This window comes from Bos grunniens, chromosome 14, assembly GCF_055505025.1.
Source record: "Bos grunniens cultivar Pamir isolate PY7600 chromosome 14, Bosgru_T2T1.0, whole genome shotgun sequence".
Classification (NCBI taxonomy): domain Eukaryota; kingdom Metazoa; phylum Chordata; class Mammalia; order Artiodactyla; family Bovidae; genus Bos; species Bos grunniens.
In genome coordinates this window covers 52,558,829-52,579,762 of record NC_141178.1, presented here as the reverse complement: position 1 = coordinate 52,579,762, position 20,934 = coordinate 52,558,829, and the positions used below count along the sequence as shown (strand labels likewise).

The window sequence follows — 20,934 nt, the reverse complement described above, 5'->3', positions numbered from 1 at the left end:
AAGATGTAAAGAACAAACTTTTGGACTATGTGGGAGAAGGCAAGGCTGGGATGATTTGAGAGAATAGCATAGAAATGTGTATATTACCATATGTGAAATAGATGACCCGTCCAAGTTTGAAGCATGAAACAGGGCACTCAAAGCTGGTGTACTGGGACAACCCAGAGGGATGGGATGGGGAGGGAGGTGGGTAGGGGGTTCAGGATGGGGGACACATGTACATCCATGGCTGATTCATGTCGGTTCAGTTCAGTTGCTCAGTTGTGTCTGACTCTTTGTGACCCCATGAATGCAGCACGCCATGCCTCCCTGTCCATCACCAACCCCCAGAGTCCACCCAAACCCATGTCCATTGAGTCCGTGATGCCATCCAACCATCTCATCCTCTGTTGTCCCCTTCTCCCCCTGCCCTCAATCTTTCCCAGCATCAGGGTCTTTTCCAACGAGTCAGCTCTTCGCATCAGGTGGCCAAAGTATTGGAGTTTCAGCCTCAACATCAGTCCTCCCAATGAACACCCAGCACTGACCTCCTTTAGGATGGACTGGTTGGATCTCCTTGCAGTCCAAGGGACTCTCAAGAGTCTTCTCCAACACCACAGTTCAAAAGCATCAATTCTTCAGCTCTCAGCTTTCTTCACAGTCCAACTCTCACATCCATACATGACCACTGGAAAAACCATAGCCTTGACTAGACGGACCTTTGTTGGCAAAGGAATGTCTCTGCTTTTTAATGTGCTCTCTAGTTTAGTCATAACTTTCCTTCCAAGGAGTAAGCATTTTTTAATTTCAATCGCCATCTGCAGTGATTTTGGAGCCCCAAAAAATAAAGTCTGACACTGTTTTCACTGTTTCCCCATCTATTTCCCATGAAGTGATGGGACTGGATGCCATGATCTTCATTTTCTGAATGTTGAGCTTTAAGCCAACTTTTTCACTCTCCTCTTTCACTTTCATCAGAGGCTCTTTAGTTCTTCTTCACTTTCTGACATAAGGGTGGTGTCATTTGCATATCTGAGGTTATTGATATTTCTCCTGGCAATCTTGATTCCAGCTTGTGCTTCTTCCAGCCCAGTGTTTCTCATGATGTACTCTGCATATAAGTCAAATAAGCACGGTGACAATATACAGCCTTGACATACTCCTTTTCCTATTTGGAACCCGTCTGTTGTTCCAAGTCCAGTGATTCATGTCAATGTATGGCAAAAACCACCACAATATTGTAAAGTAATTAGCCTCCAATTAAAATTAAAAAAAAAAAAAAAAAAGGTTTCCAGAGACATCCCTTGTCCTTTTCACTCTGTAGAAACACAGCCAGAAGCTGCTGTCTATGAACCAGAATATGGTCAATCTGGCCTTGATCTCGGACTCCCCAGCCCCAGGACTGGTGAGCAACACATCTATACTGTTTGTAAGTCACCCAGCCTGTGGCAATTTGTTAGGGCAACCTTAGGGGACTAACTGTGGAAAATTCTGAAAGAGATGGGAATACCAGACCACCTGATCTGCCTCTTGAGAAATTTGTATGCAGGTCAGGAAGCAACAGTTAGAACTGGATATGGAACAACAGACTGGTTCCAAATAGGAAAAGGAGTATGTCAAGGCTGTATATTGTCACCCTGTTTTTTTAACTTATATGCAGAGTACATCATGAGAAACGCTGGACTGGAAGAAACACAAGCTGGAATCAAGATTGCCGGGAGAAATATCAATAACCTCAGATATGCAGATGACACCACCCTTATGGCAGAAAGTGAAGAGGAACTCAAAAGCCTCTTGATGAAAGTGAAAGTGGAGAGTGAAGAAGCTGGCTTAAAGCTCAACATTCAGAAAATGAAGATCATGGCATCCGGTCCCATCACTTCATGGGAAATAGATGGGGAAACAGTGGAAACAGTGTCAGACTTTATTTTTCTGGGCTCCAATATCACTGCAGATGGTGACTGCAGCCATGAAATTAAAAGACGCTTACTCCTTGCAAGGAAAGTTATGACCAACCTAGATAGCATATTCAAAAGCAGAGACATTACTTTGTCAACAAAGGTTCGTCTAGTCAAGGCTATGGTTTTTCCAGTGGTCATGTGTGGATGTGAGAGTTGGACTGTGAAGAAAGCTGAGTGCCGAAGAATTGATGCTTTTGAACTGTGGTGTTGGAGAAGACTCTTGAGAGTCCCTTGGACTGCAAGGAGATCCAACCAGTCCATTCTGAAGGAGATCAGCCCTGGGATTTCTTTGGAAGGAATGATGCTAAAGCTGAAACTCCAATACTTTGGCCACCTCATGCGAAGAGTTGACCCATTGGAAAAGACTCTGATGCTGGGAGGGATTGGGGGCAGGAGGAGAAGGGGATGACAGAGGATGAGATGGCTGGATGGCATCACTGACTCGATGGACATGGGTTTGGGTGAACTCCGGGAGTTGGTGATGGACAGGGAGGCCTGGCGTGCTGCAATTCATGGGGTCGCAAAGAGTCGGACACGACTGAGCGACTGATCTGATCTGATCTGATCTGAGGGGACTAAGGAGGCCTAAGGAGAGCAATGAGGCCTCCACACAAGCCCCTCTAAGTGCCATGTCACTAAGCAAAGGTGAACAATAATGGAATCTTTGGCAATAGGATCCACTGCTTTCAAGTCTGTGATTTTTGTTTCCATTTTTCACAATACAAATACCCCCCTAATTTTTCAGGGTTCACTAGGCAGTTTGGAAGAGAATGTGTCTACCTTTTCAAAGATGTCCAGTGTTTTCCCCAAATATTTCCATTCTTTATTCTTCCCTGATCTGCACATCATTTTCTCCTGAGCAGACAACATGCTGTGTACCAGCTGGGCCCAGCCTGCAGAAGGCTTGTCTCCAAAGTAGGTACATGTCCAGAGCATTGACAAAAGACAAGAGAAAACTGCCCAGAGGAAGGTTTTCTAGGAATAGATGAAGTAAAACGATCTAAATCTAGGTTGTCATCATTGTACATCAGGTGGCAGAAATTTTTTTAAAGCATAATGTCAAATGCAGATACTACTGTATGTGTACAAATTTATTTTTCAATGTATATTCCCATGCCTTCACTCTTTGCCCACTACGACCTACAGGAAGGAAAGAAAAAAGGGAGGAAGAGGGGGAGGGAGGAAGGAAGCAAGGGAAAGTTGCAATAATTTGTTTTAAATAAGACCAAGTAGCTCTAGTTGAGCCCCCAATCTTGACAGCATGTTATAAGCGTCACTGACTGTTTTGTGATTAATAATGGAAGAACTTATTTTCAATCAACAACAAAAAAATACTCCAAGCATTGTCAGTGAGTCACTTTCAAGTTATCTGCTCCCCAGCTCCTATCAAAACTCCTGCTGTTAAAAAGCTATAGAAACAAGCAAAGAAAACAATTCTCAGAATGGTACACACCAGACCTCCTTCAGTTCTATGCTCTGACCTCATGGAACCATGTTACTGAAGTCCCTCACAAACGTGTTCTCCCTGCGCTACAGTTTCACCCTAAGGGAAATTTACCCCCGCATGTTATTAAAATTGGGTCGAGGTGAAGGCCATGATTCACTGTCATATGTGGGCCCTCTGTAAGTGACTTGGTTTGGAATTCAAGGGACAGAAGAGTTCTGTTTCATTTGGGGAGGTGGACTGGTGACTGGAGGAGAAATTTTACTCCACGTTTGACCTCTGAATACTGAAAGTGCCAAAGTTGGAGATGTGGGTTCGATTCCTGGGTCAGGAAGACCCCCTGGAGAAGGAAATGGCAACTGACTCCAGTATTCTTGCCTGGGAAATCCTATGGACAGAGGAGCCTGGCGGGCTGCAGTCCATGGGGTCACAAAGAGTCAGACATGACTGAAGCTACTCAGCACACCACAAACACCCAGTAACTATGGCAACCAGTGTGGGCTGTCTATGTGGGGACCCCTTGAAGTCAGGCAAATGGACACCTTGTGGTTATAAACATGAACTCCCAGACCTAACTGGAGGCCCTTCTTCGTGCACACCTAATACACCCAGGAATCCCTTGTCCCAGGAGTGTTTACCAGTCCGATAGACTGTAAACTCGGGTAGCCTGGCATTCCCAGAGCGTAGTGCAGGCTGGGCACTGAGCAAAAGTTTGATGAATGAATAACTGAAAAAATGAAATTCAGGTAGAGAAGCGATTTGCATGAAAGCAGGGCAGAGATTAATGTATGGCAGGAAAAAGAAAAAAAGAGGTTTCTTATGTAGCTTAGAAAACAAGAAATACTCAGTAAAAACCCCAACCTCTGGGATTTCCCCGGTGATCCAGTGATTTGGACTGTCACCTTCCAATGCAGGGGGTGTGGGTTTGAGTCCTGGTGGGGAAACTAAGGTCTCACATGCCTGTGGCCAAAAAACCAGAACATAAACAACAGAAGTAATACTGTAACAAACTCAATGAAAACTTTAAAAATGGTCCACATCAAAAAAAAAAAAAAAAAGAAAGCAAAGAAACCCCAACCTCTGCCATTCGAGCCCAGTTAAGCTGCAATGTGACATCTGATTGCCCAGGCCCTACACCACCACAGCCCTCACACTGAAATCACAATTTACTTCCCCAAAGTTAAACTTCATTAAATATTGGTTTAATTTAATGTTTTCCAGATTAATTCAAGATTAATTTATATCCAGGCATTTGCACAGCCCAAGCAGTATCTCTCCTTTCTGTCACTTCTATCATCCGACAGACAGCAGAAAAAAGGAAAATGTATGGTGACGGAGTGCCAGGATAGAGTAAATAGAGGGAGATGTAATTAAACTATTACATATCTTTACCTCAAGAGTGGGGGAAAAAAAAACACCATAAATTTGCCAGTGAGTAGAGTAGTATGCATATCAGGAAGCCTGATAAACAAAAACTTTGCACAGGAAAAGTGGGGTTTACAAGAGGACCTGGGCTGAAAATCAGATCCTGTACTTAACCCTTCATAGTTTTCCTAAAGGGCTTCCCAGGAGGTGCTAGTGGTAAAGAATCTAACCAACAATGTAGGAGATGCAATCTAGGACACGTGAGTTCAATCCCTGGGTCAGGAAGGTCCCCTGGAGGAGGAAATGGCAACCCACTCCAGTACTCTTGCCTGGAGAATTCCATGGACAGAGGAGCCCGGAGGACTACAGTTCATGTGGTCGGAAAGAGTTGGAGCTGACTGAGGAACTGAGCGCACATGCGTGCGTGCACACACACACACACTTTTCTTAAGTCTCATAATGTGTATTTTTGCTGAAAGAATCTTTTATCTTTTGTCCAGTCTATCCTAATCCAGTCTACCTTGACCAGCTAGAGAAGCCAGTGATAGAAACAAAGAAGGAGCAGTGAGAGAAATGAGAAGACGGCAAAGAAAAGGGGGTCGCCTGATCACAGAAGTTAAAGAAGCAATGAGGGATCTGTCACTACTTTAAATAAAAAAGTCACGAGGATTTTGATCTTCATATGATGATCATCCCATCAACCCTTTATTCTTAAATACAGCTTCACTGTGTTTCAACAATTTCCTTGGATAAAGAAGCACATGAAAAATACCTTGTTGCAAAAGTATAAACCTGAAATGTGAAAAACAAATGCATGTTACAATCAGACCAAGATACTTACATGATGTAAAACATTAAATAAATAAACCATTTAGACTAGTCCTCTTAAATTGAGCAAATGGAATCCAACAGGACAGCTGTTAATATTATCTTCCTCCATAAAGAGAAACCTTGATGACTCATTTAGAGCTTCATAAATTGTAGCTTTTCCCCTGCTTGGTATAAAGAGGGATTTTTCATCCCGTCTGTGATTTAGTATGTATGGCTAGCCTTCATATACAATGTAAGATCATATCAGCCCATTCTTCCAGATCTGAAAACTCTCGCTCACTCAAGCACCATGCACCTCATTCAAGCAAATTCACTGATATTAAGCTGAAAACACACACACATTTAGTGGCAATCTAATTCCTCCAATTTATTTCTGCATAAACCCAATTCCAAGATAGCATGCTTTTTTGAATATATATATAGCATACATGTATATGTGTGTGTATATAATGCATACATGTATATGCATTATAGAAGAATTGCAAGAAAGTTATTGTTAAGAAATAAATCATCTCAAAACAATCTGAAGACTTCGTGTATTTCTCTGAAATTGCATCTTTCTCCTTTCCTTCACCTAAGATCATTGCTTCTTTACATTGACTTTATGTGCATGCAAGATGGTGGACCACCCTATGAGAAATACTGGACTATTCTTTCTGAGTTATCAAGGTTTATACCAAAGGTTTAGGGCTTCCTTCGTGGCTCAGTGGTAGAGAAACCTCCAGCCAATGCAGGAGACCTGGGTTAGATCCCTGGGTCTGGAAGATCCCTGGGTGGGGAAGATCTCCTGGAAAAGGAAATGGCAACCCACTCCAGTATTCTTGCCTGGAGAATTCCATGGACAGAGGAGCCTGGCGGGCTACAGTCCATGGGGTCACAAAGAGTCAGGCACGACTTAGCGACTAAACAACAACAAATATCAAAGGTTAATGAACTTTCTTGCTCAAATAAAAGTTATAAAAAAGAAACAGTTTGTAAAAAGGATCAAAACAAGGGAGTTTTGGTTAGCACTGGGGAGGAGGTTCCAAGATTTGTGTTTCTGGTTCTTCCTCTCTCTCTCTCCTACAACTGCAGCCCTGGAAGCAGCTCAAGAAGTCCCTAAGTCTATGACCAGTGACAAAGAAACACCCAGTGCCAATCCCATTGAATACTGCTGTCCAGTCGCTAAGTCGCGTTTGATTCTTTATGACCCCATGGACTGCAGCACACCACGCCAGGCTTCCCTGTCCTATCTCCCAGAATTTGTTCAAACTCATGTGCACTGAGTCAGTGAAGGCATCCAATCATCTCGTCCTCTGTCACCCACTTCTCCTCCGGCCTTCAGTTTTTCCCAGCATCAGGATCTTTTCCAAAGAGTCAGCTCTTCACATCAGGTGGTCAAAGTACTGGACCTTCAGCTTCAGCATCAGTCCTTCCAATGAATATTCAGGGTTGATTTCCTTTAGGATTGACTGGTTGGATCTCCTTGCTGTCCAGGGGACTCTCAAGAGTCTTCTTTAGTACCAGTTAAAAAGCATCAATTCTTCGGTGTTCAGCCTTCTTTATGGTCCAACTCACACATCTGTACATGACTACTGGAAAAACCATAGCTTTGACCATACAGAATATAATTGAATAGAATTCAAAGTAAAAATAACTCATTGTGTAGGCTTGACTATAAGACAAAGGAAGCTGGGAAACAAACCTTGGGTATATTTTAAACATAATTTGTAAAAAGTGTTTACTAGTACGATTTGATTATACACACAATTTGTATGTGTGAAAGTCCCATACCTGGCACGTGGTAGGTATGCAAATACACCTTAAGTGAATTGGTGCCTAATTCATTTTGAATCTTTGATAAAATAGAGTTTAAGCAAGAGACATTGTTCTGTGATTCTAAGTTTTAGGTGCAATCTACGACATAGTAATAGCCACAGTTTCTTCCACTGGAGTGTTTCCAGGCAACAAAAGTAGTGGATTTGTTAAGTTACCCATGGCAAACCACAGCACCCTGAACACCTGCTGAAAGAAAGAATATTCTAGTTACAAATGTGATTTGAACATGCTGTCTAGAGCAGATCTACTCTGCATGAAACATGTAGCCAAAGTGAGAAAGGAATGGAATGGAATATTCAAATAGGGAAAAATAGGTGGGTGGCTACATATTGGTATAAATGGAACATCATGTAGAGAAATGTGTTCTTTCTCTCTGAATTTACATTTTATACACAAAACACATAATTAATACTAGGCCATAAGGAAAACTTCCTGAAATTATTTTAGGGACAGTTTGCTAAATTGTTGCCACATACAGAAGTCCCTCCCCACCAAGTACTGGTCAAAATATGATCTGTAATGGCAAAACGAACACAGAAGTTGAAATTTGGTGTGAAAACTCTTCCCCTCATAAGCCCATTGGTTTCTGTTGACTGTCTTGGCCTTCAGTCAAGAGAAGCTGGCATGGGCTGTTGCCTAGCAACAGTCCGTAGTGCACTTTTCTACCCGTCCATGGAAATGCTGCCTCTGGACTTCATGCCATTCGGCACCACGGTTTTGTAGATAATGATGACTTCTTAGGAACTTTCTTCTCTCCCTCCAGATGAGTGCCTGAAGATTATTTTAATACTTCCCCCTTCATCACAAACATTGCACTTGGCTTATAAAAAGACCAGGAAACAAGAAGGGACATCCATTGGCAACCGTTAACTTCTCTGACCAATGACAGAGGGACCAACAGAATAATACCTCTTATTAAGGATGCAATATATTTTCTTGGAATGAACTGTGACGATTTCACACTACCCATATTAATGTTCAGGCTTCCAAAGTGGCACTAGCAGTAAAGAGCCCGCCTCCCAGTGCAAAAGATGCAAGAGACGTGGGTTCAGTCCCTGGGTCAGGAAGATCCCCTGGAGTAGGAAATGGCAACCCGCTCCAGTATTCTTCCCTGGAGAATCCCATGGAGAGAGGAGCCTGGTGGGCTACCGTCCATGGGGTTGCAAAAGTCAGACATGACTGAAGCGATGCATGCATGCTAATGTTTAATTAATACTGTCTCCATGACACACACAGCACTGTTTAGGATATTGTATCTCAACAACACAGACACTTGTTTCTCTCCTCATGCACCTTATTTGCTTATTCTTGAATCTTTCTGGAGGCTATATGTTCACTCATAAAAATACATTCCAAATCCTGGTATATTCCAGCTAAAAGGGAGGTCTTATTTTTTAAAACCAACAAATATTTTCAAGCCTAATTCAGGTGACTACAACCCTAGTTGGTCAGGCCTGGGCAAACCAAATTAGGAACTCCAGGAAACCAAGTCAGATGACCAGGAATCCTACCTGTGTGGGTACCATGCCCCACAGACATGGTAACAAGAAATTGGGGAAACGCATAGTCATGTCACACAATTGAGACTTTCAAATCCAAAACAAAGAATAAAGGTTTCTTTCTTTCTTTTTTTTATAGAAGGTATCTCTGAAATCCCAGAAAATAATTTACCAGGAGGTAGGAAAGAAATACGGAGAAGGCAATGGCAACTCACTCCAGTACTCTTGCCTGGAGAATCCCAGGGACGGGGGAGCCTGGTGGGCTGCTGTCTATGGGGTCACACAGAGTCAGACACGACTGACATGACTTAGCAGCAGCAGGAAAGAAATAAGGGCTTCCCTGATGGCTCAACGGTAAATAATCTGCCTGCCAACGCAGGAGACACAGGTTTGACCCCTGATCAGGGAAGATCCCCTGGAGAAGGAAATAGCAACCCACTCCAGTATTCTTGCCTGGGAAATTCCACCAACAGAGGAGCCTGGCGGGCTACAGTCCATGGGGTTGCAAAGAGTTGGACACGACTGAGTGACTAACACTCTCACATGATCATAATTTAATAGCATCAACTCACATTAGTCACTAAACTTTCTGTCCTAGTGGGTAGCCGACAGGGTGAGGTGGAGACTGGAAAGCCTGGTGTCAATACCCGCCACCTTCACAGGCAGTCAGTACCTTACAGTGGTGACTGGGTCTTCATGTGACTCTGATTAAAAGTAGAATACATGTTGCTGGAGTCAACTGTGAGGCAGCAGCTGAATGAAGTCAGGACTGGAGGGTGACTTTAGCAAAACTCAGCAAAGGGTTTTAATGATAGACACATTTTTCAATGAGATGAGCTTTGCCCAGGCCCTACTGGGTGTTTCTTTGAGCTATCATGGTGAGTCACAGGTTTGACAAAAGCCTTCCCTCACAACTCTGAGGCATTAGGAGGTTGTCAGAAAATTCACTCTTTGTGGTGGAGATCTGTTTTTGAAGTTGTACAGAATTACTGATTAATGAGTTCTCGTAGTCTTCTTTTATAGCTGGGTGCATCTGGACAAGGCTCAACTACAAAGGACCCGGGTGTGTACATCATTAATCCTAACATCCCAAGACGTTTCTGGTCTCATTGTCACCTACTCTGCTTGCCTTTGTTTCTGGAGACCTGAGACCTCCAACAGGCTGATTAGCAGAATCGTTCATTCTTCTCAGGTAGCTTTTTAAAATCATTATTATGACGGTGCATCAAATTCTCTAGGCAAAGCGATAGAGCATGTGGGCCGTCTGTCTGTAATAAACTTCTCTAGTCAAATGCCCATGCACTTTGGGCAGACAGGGAACAGATCACAACTTCTGAAAACCACTGTATTGGTAGTAAACACTCTCAGAAAAGAAAGACAGGGACTTCCCTGGTCGTCCAGTGGTTAAGAATCTGCCTGCCATCGGTCCCCAACACAGAGGACATGGGTTCAATGCTGTTTGGGGCAGAGTCCTCATGCCACAAGGCAACTGAGCCTGTGCACCACATTTACTGAGCGCCCACTCTAAAGCCCTTGAGCCCAGACAAAAGAAGACACCACAACAAGAGTAGCCCCTGCTTGTGCAACAAAGACTCAGTGCAGCCAAAAATAAAGAAAAAAAGAAAAGAAAGACAATTGGCTAAGACATAATACTCAAAGGGTCAGCTTGGCACTAAAAATATTTCCCAAATAAGTAAATTATATGTTAATAAACCCTCTACCAAGACATCAGTTGCAATATTCTTCAATCTATCAAGTTCCTACATAATGCTGATAACAGAAAATGTTGTTGTTTAGTCATTAAAGTCATGTCTGACTCTTTATTGACCCCATGGACTATAGCCCACCAGGCTCCTCTGTCCATGGGATTCCCCAGGCAAGAATACTGGAATGTGTTGCCGTTCCCTTCTCCAGGGGATCTTCCTGACCCAGGGATTGAACCCGAGTTTCCTGCATTGGCAGGGGTTTCTTTACACTGAGCCACAAGGGAAGCCAGATAATAGAAAACAGATTTACCTTTTTAGTCAGAATAATTTTTAAATTTTCCTAAAAATACAGAATACAACAAATATCCATTTCCCCATCACTCCCAATGAATCAATGTTAATAGTTTGTCACATTTAAAATTTTTAATAAAATAATAGCTAACATTTATTGAGGGTTAACCATATATATATATATATACATATATATATGTAGTATTCCAAGTACTTTACATGCATTAATTTGATTAAATCTTACAAAAACCCTATGAGATAGGGTTGTTATTATCTTAGTTTTACAGAGAAGAAACTGAGGTACAGAATTTTAAGCCATGCCAAGTCCAGATACTTAAAAGGCTGTGTTACTTTGCTAGGGCTACCATAACACAGTTCCAAACACTAGGTGGCTTAAACCACAGAAATTTATTATCTCATAATTCTGGAGGCTAGAAATCTGAAACAAAAGTATGTACAGAGGGACTTCCCTGGTGGTCCAGTGGTTACGAGTTCGCCTTGCAATGCTGCGGACACGAGTTCAATCACTGGTCAGAGAACTGAGACAGGACCCCACGTGTTCCAGGGAGCAGCTGAGGCTGTGCCACAACTAGAGAGTCTGTGTACCGCAACGCAAGATCCCGCGTGACCCGACTTAGACACAATGCAGCCTAATATATGTATAAAGTGTCTAAACAATTGGTTTCCACTGAGGCCTCTCTCCTTGGCTTGTAGACAGCTGTCTTCTCTCTGTGTGTCTATGCCCTAATTTCCTTTTCTTATAAAAGGACACCAGCATACTGGATTAGGGCCCACACTAACGACCTCATTTTTAATTTAATTACCATTTTAAAGGTCTTATCTCCAAATACAGTCAGATGAAGTATGGGACCCAATCCAGCAAAGAACAGAAGCTGAGCTGGTATTCATTCCCAGAAAGCCATGACCTTGTTGTCCACAATGCAGTTGCCTCTGATAACAATGAAATCCCACCGCACACTTTCTCAAACCCAGACTCCCCACCCCAGCCCCAGAGGCACACCGTCATGAAATGTATGTTTCTTTCAGAAGTTATCCTTTATATTAATAACATGCATCCATAACCTTATGTTTTTCTAACAAGTATTAACAATATCTTCATCCTTCTCCCAAACAAGGCAAGAATCTTAAAATGTGTTAACTTCTCTCCAAGTAGCATCCCATGCTCCCATTTCATGTAAGCAACGTCTAATATCTTAACCATCATTTTAACCACTTTTCTCCCCAAATTAGTGAGTAGTGCCACTGATTAGTCACAAGGTATTTGGGCAGACCAACATATTTGGCTGATTTCTTTGGTCACAATTTCTTCTTGCATTTGAGCTCATTTTGCTTATTGCTAAAGTGTCTGTATGAGCCTTTCTTTCAATGAGAGTCTGAAAATAGGCATGTGCTTCATCTATGTATAGCCAGAAATGTTCATCACTCTTCGGATACTTTTAGGTTCAAGTTCTTTCCCCTCAGTGCTTAGGTAACAGGATTCCAGTGTTTTCCAGCATCTACTGTTCCTGGCATTTAATTCCTATGCTTCTGTCATTTGTTTCTAAGTTTGTTTTTTTCTAACATTTGTCTTTAACTGTTTTCCCTCTTCTTTCTTAAACTTTTGCAGTTTAACTCTTATGTGTCTAGATATGGGTTTGTTCCTATTTACTCTGCTTAGGGGCTTCCCAGGTGGCTCAGTGATAAAAAATCCACCTGCCAATGCAGGAAATGTGCATACGATCCCTGGGTGGGAAGATCCCCTGGAGGAGGAAATGGCAACCCACTCCAGTATTCTTGCCAGTATGTCTTGCGTGGACAGAGGAGTCTGGTGGGCTACAGTTCATGAAGTCGGAAAGAGAGTGACTGAGCATGTAAGCACACACACCGTGCTTAGGGCACATACATTTTTCCCATTCTAGAAAACTCTTTACCATTACCTCTTCAAAGGCTTCTCCCTTCTATTCTTTTTATTTTATCATTCTAGATCTCTAATAGAAAAAACTGTCACTTCGCATCGTATCTTATCTTCCATGCCCCTTATCTTCTTTTTCTCCAATTCCTATGTCTCAGGTCATGTTTCCAACACTGTTATCTACTCTACTTCACTGGTTCTCTCTCCTTTTGTGTATCTAGTCTATTGTTTAACCTATAAAACAAACATTTCCTTCCAAAGCACAAGTTCTTTCCAAAATTCTCATTTCCTAGCATCCTGTGAAAAGCTAACGCTCATTTCAAAGAGCTTTATTCATAAAGCTCAGGATACTATAGAAAAATGTTTTATCCAAATGCAACCACAACAACAACAGAAGCCCAAACCTTATTGTGGTTGTCACTTTTAAAGCAGTTCATCGATGATCTATTATATGCTTTGCTTTCACCAAGAATGTGTACTAGGAATGGCAGTAAAGCAACGCATTTCCCAGAATGGTAATGAAGTGCAGCCAAAATAGAGATAATTATTTTAATTAATGGTAATGATTTTAACGGTTGAACATTTTAACTAATTAATTATGATTGATTGCTTGTTACTAATCAAGGAATATGAGTCAAAGTTGTAATTGAAAAACCAGGAGCAATGGGCTTTGCAGAGAGCATATCACAACCCTACTGGGATCAGAAGCACGACTTTTGCCTTGAACATTGCATCCAGGAGCATTCCAGTCCTTTCTCTTTCATTTATTCCTAAGACAGACTGCTAGGGTGTTGATTTTTCAGTGCTGTGATTAGGATCCTTTACCAGAAATGGGGAAACAAAATGTGAAAAGTGAATACATTTCAAGAAATACATATATTATTTTTACATATTATATTATTCATCTAAATTTTATTCTTGTTAAGCTCTCGAGACTAAGCATTCTTTTTCAGATAAAGATTCTAAATACAAGAAGCCACCCAATTGGTTTATTCAAGCAATCTGAACTTTTAATATTTAATTTTTATTAGAGTACAATTGCTTTACAATATTGTGGTAGTTTCTACTGGATAGCAAAGTGAATCAACTATATGTATACATATATCCCCTCTTTTCTGGATTTTCCTCTCATTTGGGTCACCCCAGAGCACTGAGTAGGGTTCCTTGAGCTATACATTAGTATAGCTAATGTATAGTTCTCATTAGTTATCTATGTTATATGTAGTATCAGTAGCGTCCCAATCCCTCAAACTCATAAATACATGAAACACTTCATGAATTTGCATGTCATCTTTGCACAGGGACCATGCTAATCTTCTCTGTATTGTTCCAATTTTAGTATATGTGCTGCCAAAGCGAGCACCAGACAATGTGAATTTTTAATAGCATATTGCCTAAGAATTCGTTTCCCAGTAGTTTTATATTTAGTATGTGGACACTGGATTGTCAAACCCTTAAAAACCTAACAAACTAAAGATAGAACTCCTAAGACCAGTGAATTAAACTTCTTTTCACTCTTTAGTCTAATGATTCTAATTGAGGCAAATCAACATCTCAACACAACCTGGGATTTATCTTGAGATTTACCATAATTCATTCTGCATTAGTAAATACAGCAATGTAGTCATTTTCATCCTAAATAATCCTTTTACTATAAATAAAAGTCATGTTGCACCACTTTAATTTGTAGATAAGGAGAGCTGAGGGAGGGACCATAGGAATAGTAGAGTGAGAATCGGGCATGGCCAGTTTGGAAAAGGGCAGAAGGTCAATGCAGCCATGGTACAGAGTATGAAGATAGGAGTGTGGCAAGAAATGAGGCTGGAGGGGTAGACAGGAGCTAAATGGAGCCTCTTGTTTGTCACACTATTTAAAGGGTCCTCAGGACAAAGAGGAAATGCTGGAGATCACTCAGGAGGGGATGACATAATCAAATGTATCTTAAAGTGAAGTCACTCAGTCATGTCCGCCTCTTTGCAATCCCATGGACTGTAGTCTAACAGGCTCCTCTGTCCATGGGATTTTCCAGGCAAGAGTACTGGAGTGGGGTGCCATTGCCTTCTACAGGGGATCTTCCTGACCCAGGGATCAAACCCAGGTCTCCTGCATTGCAGGCAGACGCTTTATCCTCTGAGCCACCAGGGAAGCCCACAAATGTATCTTAAGCAAGTTCATTCTAGTGCACCTGCTAGAAGATTTCTAGGGGTGAGGAGAAAAGTCAGGAAGGATGCTGTCCCCACAGTCCAGATGACAAACAATGAGAAGTGATATCAAGGCAACGACAGGGGCCTCTCTGGAATAAGAATACCTGGATTTGGTCAGAAATTTACTGAATGTATGTATGTAAGTGGGCTTCCCCTGTAGCTCATTCGGTAAAGAATCTCCCTGCAATACATAAGACCCTGGTTAGATTCCTGGGTCGGGAAGATCCCCTGGAGAAGGAAATGGCAACCCACCCCAGTATTCTTGCCTGGGAAACCCCATGGACAGAGAGCATCCTGGCAAATTACAGTCAATTGGGTCACAAGAGTCAGACAAAACTTAAAGACTAAACTACCAACACCACCACGTATGTATGTAATTAACAATTAAAAGCATGATGACTACAAAGAAAGTTCAAGCTTGAGAGAAAGGACTGAGCTATTTGGAACCTGTTAAAATCAAGGTACGGAAGACACTCTGGTTATCTCATGTTGTATCCACTTCTTTCTGCCTATCCCATCCAACAGTCGCACCTCATCTGGAGTGTTGTCCGCAGCCATGGTCTCCAGATCACCTGCCTGTCTTTCAGACTAGATGTCATCTGAAGACATAGGAGGTTCTACCGGGGGAAGCAAGTCTGGGAGTCAAGCCTGTGCCTTTGGTTGGCATGGGAGCAACATCACACTATTTTTTCTACATCTCATGGTCTAATCACTGATTTTTCAATCACTTGATTCACACTGCCTCCACCGACATTTTAATCATAGTCTTTATTTTTTTTAAGATCTTTTTCATGTGGACCATTTTTAAAGTCTTGATTGAATCTGTTACACTATCACTTCTGTTTCTCATGCTCTGGGGGTTTTGGCCTCGAGACATGTGAGATCTTAGCTCCCCAACCAGGGACTGAACACGCACCCCTGCATGCCTGAAGTCTTAAGCACTGTACCACCAGGAAAGTCCCCCCCCCACCTTTTTTTTTAAGATAATCATAGTCTTTAAAAGCACTTTGCAAAGTGTGTTCAGAAAGAGTGGCTGGTATCCCTTCCTTTCTTGTAGTAAACTTCAGTGCCGAATTACCTTCAGCTGAATCTGTCTCCCACTGCCTGGCTCATACTCGTAAGGGTGTAGTTTCAGATTACCAGACTCCTCCCCATTTTCCCCTCCCTGCTGTGGCCCAGGTATGATACATACCAGCACACTGAGGCCCAAGAGACTAGACTTTAAGTCCCTATAATTCTTTCTGTCCATAGTCAGGATTACACCCTGGGCCTGGGCTTCAGAGATCATGGAGACTGCACTTAGGGGTCATGCGACTTAGATGTAGAGAGATGAAAGCTATAGAATGTGAGAATCAAGGCAATTCCCCAACAGGTTTTGACATCAGTAGCATTTGCAAACATTTCTCCTTTTCAAAATCTCGTGCTGAAGCTCTGGAGACAGCAGAAATATCTTTATTCCTCTCAGATATCACCAAGGTTAAAGTGCGCTGTCTGTATCTCAGCCAAGAAATTTGTTTCAAGATCAAGAGGGAAGTGGACACAGAGTTGAAAGAATAATGATATTCAGATCATCAGCTATTTTTTTTTTTTTTTGTCTCTCTGCAGACTGTCCACTTGATAATTTACCCTTGGACATTTTTAGTCTCAGGTCAGACTTCCTTCTGCCATTTGGCATTCTCCCAGGCACCATCCTTTTCCATCAGTCAGTGTAAACATTAGCCAAGCATAATTAGGAAGGTAAATCTGCTGTAGAAATGATCATGATTTCATTTAGAGTTAGCCAATGTTAGACAATGGATAGTCAGTTAATTTTCTTTTGCAGGAAATTTGAAAACAAATAACAGACTAATCATCTAGACACATCAAAACTGCATCTAAGTTAACCACTGCAGCTTGTTTTTCTGATAAGAATACATTCAGCTATGTTCTCATTTCAGTATAAAGAAATGAGTGGTTGGCAGAGGAGAAATATCATATGACACCCCTTATATGTGGAATCTGAAAAGAAATGATACAAATGAACTTACTTACAAAACAAACAGATTCACAGACTTAGAGAAAGAACTTATGGTTGCCGTGGGGAAGAAGGATGGGGGGAACAGATAGTCAGGAAGTTTGGGCTGGATATGTACACACTGCTGATTTAAAATGGATAACCAACAAGGACCTACTGTGTAGCACATGGAACTCTGCTCAATGTTATGTGGCAGCCTGGATGGGAGGGGAGTTTGGGGGAGAATGGAAACATGTGTATGTATGGCTGAGTCCCTGAGTTGTTCACCTAAAACTATCACAACATTGTTAATTGGCTATACTCCAGTACAAAATTAAAAGTTTATTTCCTCTGGCAAATTACATATATATTTATTTATTTATTCGATCTGTTTTGATTTATTATTTCACAACTATCTGATTTACAGATCAATTAATTTCTTCCTTCAAAATAAATTTATTTTCTGGATAGTGTATTTTTTAAATTGAAGTACAGTTGATTTACAATGTTGTGTTCGTTTCTGGTGTACAGCAAACTGATTCTCTCTCTCACTCTCTCTCTCTCTATGTGCGTGCATGCTTTGTGTGTGCTAATTGCTTCAGTTGTGCCCAACTCTTTGCAACCCTATGGACTGTAGCCCCCTAGGCTCCTTTGTCCATGGGATTGTTATTATATAAAGCAAGTCCCCTACATATGAACAAGTTCCGTTCCTAGAGTCCATTCAAAAAAAAGCAAAATAAATAGTTAAAAAAAAAAAAAAAGAAAGAAATGAGTCTTTGGGTTGGTAAAAAGAAGCAGCACAAAAACCAAAGGGAAAAGTAGAAAAGGACAGCAGTAGAAACCACTGTGTACCATGAAACTATCAGTTTAATTTAGGTATTTCCACTGCAAGCAAAGCTTACTCCTTATATTAACTTGCAGAACTGACAATCTGCTTTGCCAGAATGATCAACACTAGCAAGGAGCATCATACTGTTCAGCTGTGGATTTAGTCTGGAGTCATAGAGGAGGATAATAAGTGGTCTAGTAGCACCTCTCGGAGTGTGAAGTGGGCCTCCTGGACTGGCAATCTAACCCTGCTCCTGGCAGGGCCCCAAGAAAGCTGAAGGAAAGGGAGGGAGAAATGAGTGAATAATCTTTCCTCCTTCCCCTAGGATTTGCCAAAACAAGAACCTGGCATTGAATATTCAGAAATACTCCACAGAGAGTTGCTTTCATGGGCTGGATAGAAACTGATCCAGCTTAGAAAATAGAAAATGAACACTGGGTGCTCTGTCCAAGTGTGAAATGTAAGAGTCTAACGTCTCCTTTTCTGCCCCATCACCAGGGTTTCTCATGTTTTGCCACTCCAACACTTTAGTCACTTGATGCAAAGAGCAATGGACTGTAGCACGCCACACCTCCCTGTCCATCACCAACCCCCAGAGTTTACCCAAACTCATGTCCATTGAGTTGGTGATGCCATCCAATCATCTCATCCTCTGTCATCCCCTTATCCTCCTGCCCTCAATCTTTCCCAGCATCAGGGTCTTTTCCAATGAGTCAGATTTTTGCATCAGGTGGCCAAAGTATTGGAGTTTCAGCTTCAACATCAGTCCTTCCAATGAACACTAGGACTGATCTCCTTTAGGGTGGACTGGTTGGATCTCCTTGCAGTCCAAGGGACTCTCAAGAGTCTTCTCCAGCACCACAGTTCAAAAGCATCAATTCTTCAGCACTCAGTTTTCTTTATAGTCCAATTCTCACATCCATATATGACTACTTGAAAAACCATAGCCTTGACCAGATGGACCTTTGTTGGCAATGTCTCTGCTTTTTAATATGCTGTCTAGGTTGGTCATAACTTTCCTTCCAAGGAGTAAGCGTCTTTTAATTTCATGGCTGCAGTCACCATCTGCAGTGATTTTGGAGCCCAGAAAAATAAAGTCAGCCAATGTATCCACTGTTTCCCCATCTATTTCCCATGAAGTGATGGGACTGGATGCCATAATCTTAGTTTTCTGAATGTTGAGTTTTAAGCCAACTTTCTCACTTTACTCTTTCACTTTCATCAAGAGGTTCTTTAGTTCTTCTTCACTTTCTGCCATAAGGGTAGTGTCATCTGCATATCTGAGGTTATTGATATTTCTCCCAGCAATCTTGATTCCAGCTTGTGCTTCATCCAGCCCAGCGTTTCGCATATAAGTTAAATAAGCAGGGTGACAATATACAGCCTTGATGTACTCCTTTTCCTATTTGGAACCAGTCTGTTGTTCTGTGTCTGCTTCTAACTGTTGCTTCCTGGCCTGCATACAGATTTCTTAAGAAGCAGGTCAGGTGGTCTGGAATTCCCATCTCTTGAAGAATTTTCCACAGTTTATTGTGATCCACATAGTCAAAGGCTTTGGCATAGTCAATAAAGCAGAAATAGATGTTTTACTGGAACTCTCTTGCTTTTTCCATGATCCAGCAGATGTTGGCAATTTGTTCAGCTGCTAAGTCTGACTCTTTGAGACCCCATGCAAAGAGTCAGCTTTTTCTAAAACCAGCTTGAACATCTGGAAATTCACAGTTCATGTATTGCTGAAGCCTGGCTTGGAGAATTTTGAACATTACTTTACTAGCGTGTGAGATGAGTGTAATTGTGTGGTAGTTTGAGCATTCTTTGGCATTGCCTTTCTTTGGAATTGGAATGAAAACTGACCTTTTCCAGTCCTGTGGCCACTGCTGAGTTTTCCAAATTTGCTGGCATATTGAGTGCAGCACTTTCACAGGATCATCTTTTAGGATTTGAAATAGCTCAACTGCAATTCCATCACCTCCACTAGCTTTGTTCATAGTGATGCTTTCTAAGGCCCACTTGACTTCACATTCCAGGATGTCTGGCTGTAGGTGAGTGATCACACCATCATGATCATCTGGGTCGTGAAGATCTTTTTTGTACAGTTCTTCTGTGTATACTTGCCATCTCTTCTTGATATCTTCTGCTTCTGTTATGTCCATACCACTTCTGTCCTTTATTGAGCCCATCTTTGCATGAAATGGTCCCTTGGTATCTCTAATTTTCTTGAAGAGATCTCTAGTCTTTCCCATTCTATTGTTTTCCTCTATTTCTTTGCATTGATCACTGAAGAAGGCTTTCTTATCTCTCCTTGCTATTCTTTGGAACCCTGCATTCAAATGGGTATATATTTCCTTTTCTCCTTTGCTTTTCGCTTCTCTTCTTTTCACAGCTATTTGTAATCTTTTTTTCACAGCTATCACCCACTCAGTGAACATGAATTTGAACACACTTCGAGAAACAGTGGAGGACAGAGGAGCCTGGCGTGCTGCAGTCCGTGGGGTCGCAAAGAGTCAGACTTAGCAACTGAACAACAACAAATATTTTGTTTTCAGAAGAGATCTAAATATGGGGTTCAAATCACTGGGTTTTTAAAAGTTCTGACAGGGATGTCTTTAAGATCACAAAACAGACAGAACATTCTCAGACCAAGTAAACAGCAGTATTCTCTTCTGTACACATGTAGCTAGCCACAGCCACACGCCACAATGAGTTAAGCAGCTCACAGTAAATAATCCTGCTGAAATAACAGCCTTAATTTTCTGAGCCTCAAATGAATTATAAAGATAATCCATTCACCAATTACATATATGCCCAGTGGAAGTTATTACGGTGCAGCAAATGTGTATCTTATGTCCACAGATGATGCTGTTGTTACATCCGGTGACAGAGTTTTCTCCTCAGATGATCTCTCCAGCCGTGGTAATAAGGTCACACATGGCCACTGAAATGCTCTCATTTCTTGTTGCTGGGGACCAAAATCCCCATTTGTCAAATAGTTAGCCAGGATCGAGGCCATTATAGCAAAATAGGTTAAAGTTTGTGGATCATTATTACTGTCAAGGTTAATTTTTTACTACTAACAAAATCCGCATAGCCTATAAAATGAAG

At 41.6% G+C, this 20,934-nt stretch overlaps 1 non-coding gene across 1 annotated transcript; it reads right to left on the bottom strand.

The window, feature by feature from the left end:
• Positions 1 to 14,062: 14,062 nt before the first annotated feature.
• LOC147359435 (U6 spliceosomal RNA) lies at positions 14,063 to 14,169 on the bottom strand. Its single transcript, XR_015141381.1, has one exon. It is a non-coding gene; the product is annotated as a U6 spliceosomal RNA (small nuclear RNA).
• Positions 14,170 to 20,934: the final 6,765 nt, after the last annotated feature.